Genomic DNA, 4,701 nt, shown 5'->3' on the forward strand with positions numbered 1-4,701 from the left:
GTGTTCTACCCTATTCTCCGAGGATGAATTTTCACTGTCTGCATCATACGGATCTTCTACAGCACGTAATTACTCTCTAAATTTTTACAAAAACTGATATTAGTGTGAATTTATTGTACTGAAATTCTTTCTTTAATCTGTTTTAAAATCAATAACTTTAATAATATAGAGCTCCAAAACCTAATCATTCATTTTTTTCAACTAAAAATTAAATCTTGAACTCTCCCGCTAACCTTCTTATAGTTGCAGGTAATACTTTTGCCTTTGATTATATTTAAAAATTTATTTTTAAATTATATTCGATTGTATTCAAGATTTACTTTTAAGTCTTAAATACAATCTCTAATGAAGTAAAAACTATAACTCATTGTATTTATGTTGTTATTTTTCACACAAAATGTTAGTAATATTATGTTTTAGGACTCACGTCTGTTTATATTAAATAAATAAATACATAATTGTTATATAATTAGGTTTTGTTTGGAAATAACAAATTTGTTTTATCAATATAAGCAGGGCTATATTTACCATAAGGCAGTATAGGCAGCCTATAGCCTCCGTTATTAGAGAGCCTCGGATTTTTATGAAGACTATTTTTTATTTTTTAGAGTACTACTTTTCATCGTATAATATAATTAATATAAGAAACATAATATAATATTTAATAAAAAAAAAAGTGATTAATCCTTAGCATTGTAAAATGTAAATGAAAATAAATAAAAGTCTATTTTTAATAAGAAAGAATTGATAACTTGAGTTTACTATCAATAAAAAGCGATCTTACATCTTCTTTAAACCTTGATGACATAATAAGTGAATTTTCTTTTAAAAAAAAGCAAGAAAAGTAATATTATAAAATAGCTTATTAATTATTTTTATTATAAATATAAAAATGTATTGTCTATTACAGTTACTTAATAAATAATATAAAAAAACAGAAATGTTTAATTTTGTTTTCAATATCAATAATAAATATATATATATATATATTAATTAATAAATAATAGGTACAAGAAATCTGTAGCCTGTAGAAATAATAAATGTATATAACTTTATAATTACGTTTGCGAAAATGTATTAATATAAATTATTATTTTGTTTTATACAACTCGTTTTTTTTTTTTTTTTGGCGGGGGGGCTATAAACGCTACTGTTGTCAAGGGGCAACGTTTTTATTTTGCTTAAGGCCACAAAATGCCTAAATCAGGCCCTGAATATAAGAAAACGATTTTCTTATACACTATAATTATTCTCTTCAGATTACTAAATTACTTCGGTGGGTATATGATAGCCCTGTAAATCGTAATTTTCAGATGACACATCTCGATTATTCATAATCATTGTATTTTACAATGACATTTAAAATTTTAAACAACTGAAACGTAATATGCTATTTTTTAACGAAGTTCATCGATAACTAAAATATATATATTGTATTAAGTAGTTTGATTTCGACACGAAACTGAAAATTGTATTATTATATTAAACTGGTCAAAACTATTACTACTTTCTTGTATAGAATGTCGTTAATACCTATGTAAAAGTTATGGTTTGGAATGCTTGGATACCTTTGCGACGACAAATTTAAAGAAATCGTCATACCCAGAGAAGCACCATTGATCTTGTGAACAGCAATGAAGCTATTATACTGTCGTGCGTAGGTACCAATATCATTCTTGTATTTTCTAATAACAATATTAGTGTGTATATTTAAAAAGTACACACAACTAAATTGAATAAGTTTCCCAATTTATTTATGATTAAACTCTTATATCAAATAGAATGCAATGTGTTGAATACCTGTACAGAATTTTTTCTCGAAGTTTTTTAATTTTAACTTCATGTGTTCGTCAGAGATCACATACCTATTGGCTAATGCACCGCTCTTATTTAACTTGTTCATTAATAATATTCAATCTTTCGACTCACGCGTGATATGCTATAATTTTCCGGCAACGTAAAATTATTTCATGTTATTAAAACCTCTATAATAATGCGCTATATTACCACAAATTAATGTATATAAATAAATAGTAATTTATATATATATATATTTATTTAACTCTTGATCCATGGTATTTCATCGTGTACATGAATTTCCGAACTAAAACCACTTATTCAGAAATATTTATTTAAGAAAACTAGTTTGGGGTGGCCCAGCCTATTAGAGTTGCCCAATATATAGATACCACTTGGATGTTGGCCGGAAAGTTTCCCTAAAATTTTGTTTTTTTGTCACTTTAATTATAACAAGTTATTAAAATATTAAAATTATTATTACATTTTTTTCTTTTCATAATATTTATGTTAACGTATACCTACCTTAATTTTTTAATCAGTTAAATTACTGTTATAACAATAACTTCCGTGTTCGTGTATCGATCGATTGTATGTATATTGTGTAATTTATAGACGGTATACGATTTTAAAATTGTAAATGGTTTGTAAATCTTGAGCGTAAAATTTGATATGTTACACATTTGTAAGCTGTGGAGGACATAAGCGCCAAAAAAAGATAAGAAAAAAAATGTTGTATCGTATGAAAGTGCTCGCTAAAATCCTCGACACCTGTGTGCCACATTAAGAGGACACTACCCATACATTTGTTATCCCCACGTCTTACAGTACACACGCACGCCATAGCAAATTGTCGTTTACTAGTTTCAATAGTGTGCTGTTAGTTTTGATATTTAGCTAGAGTGAATTGACCTATTATAAAACTTTTAGGTACCTAAGAACATTATCTATATTATGCTTAAGCATTGCCGATTTTTTGAAATTTTCATTGTCTATCAAGATATGGGTATGTGAAATATCAAAAATTAAAAATGCTCATATCTCGTTTGAAAATTAAAATATCGAATAAAAGCCAACGCTTAAGAGGACGCCACACCCGCATTTGTTGTCTCCGTCTTACAAACGCGTAACATAGCAAATTTACGCTCAGCAGTTCACGTTTTATGCCGTTAGCTTAACAATTAGAGTGAATCGACCTATTATGAAACATGATGGTAAGAAGATTATCCAACATACAAACATAGATAATATTCTTACCATCAAGTTTCATTATAGGTAAATTCACTCTAATTTTTAAACTGACGAAGCTACATGTGTTCTGCTGAGCGTAAAATATGTGCTATGTTATGCACTTGTAAGACGGAGACAATAAATGCGGGTGTGGCGTCCTTTTAATCATGATTAACGTGCTGTAGACGATCCGTAAAATGCTGACAACGAAAATTCATCCTCCGATAATGATACCTCGTGAAGTTCGTTTTATTCATTACGACAATACACCTGCAGATACGTAGTGGCGTAGGTAAGTACCCATCTACAATATTACTTTATTATATTCTATAATGGACGACCTCTGAGTGATATTAATATTTAACATTGTAGTTTACCAGAGCTGTGCCCATGTACAATCCTTTTGTTGGCGGTTAATACTGCACAGGAAATAAAATAAACAACACAATGACGGAGGGCGAAATAAGATACCATCATCCGTTACTCGTTAGTGCTCAACGACATTATATGATGATCCAACGGTAAACACAGTGAGTATACTTTTAAGTGCCTACTAATAATTTAGTATATTTTTTTTTATATTTGTATAAATACAGCAAATTGTGTTATACGCACGTTAATGGGACAACTGCAGGGATTGTCTAAATATATCAAATAATTGATCTGATCAGCAGGAACTCGCAGGTACCTTGGGTGTGGTCGTAAAAGTTGTTGTTGTCGTAATGAAGAAACCGCCGCCTCGTGTACATAGATTTGCTATAGATAAGCTTGCTAATGCTTTTACAAGGAGAACCGCATAGTATGATTCGAATGACAGATTATAATTTATAAGTAATGTGGTTTATACTACCTTCGGTTATACTTGTTACAGATTTTACATGAACATTACAACTAGGGATGGGCCGATACCACTTTTTACCGATATCCGATATTCCGATATATGCAACAGATAAAAAACCGATACCCAATATATTTGAAAACCAACATTTTGAGCATAAACAAAGAACCGATATCAAAATATCACCGATACTATCAACCGAAATACTATTATCATTTTACATTTAACTATTACAATTTATAATGAATGCTATTATGCTGATAGATTTGGTTTTTTTTTTTGTATCGGTTTTAAAAAAAAACCAATACCGATGAACCCGATACCACCAATATCGGCCGATATCGAGTATCGGTTTTATAGTATCGGCCCATCCCTAATTACAACGTACACGTATGTAGTGGAAATTGGAAACCCTGCACCTTTAGAGTCGCCCGACTTCTATGATATGTACACAATTTATAAAATATTGTACATATATTTTATACAAATATAAATTATAATATATTATTATACTAAATAATCGTACTTAAAAGTACTTACTGTCGCTGGATCATAAAATATGTCGTTCGGCACCAACGGAGGACGGTATCTTATTTCGCCTTTCGTATCCATGTGTTGTTTTTTTCATATGTACCAGAACCACCTGCAGAATTCGGATTGTATATGGGCACAGCCAGTGGCCCCGATCTATATTTCATGTTATGGGGAAAAAATGCTGGTGTTAGACCCACCTACTTAAAAAATATGTTTAACTACTCTCAAATAGTGCGTTATAATCACGATATAATGCCTTTAAATATTAAATACCACTAATCACTAATTATTATCAAACCCAT

The sequence above is a fragment of the Acyrthosiphon pisum genome, chromosome X, assembly GCF_005508785.2.
Source record: "Acyrthosiphon pisum isolate AL4f chromosome X, pea_aphid_22Mar2018_4r6ur, whole genome shotgun sequence".
NCBI lineage: Eukaryota > Metazoa > Arthropoda > Insecta > Hemiptera > Aphididae > Acyrthosiphon > Acyrthosiphon pisum.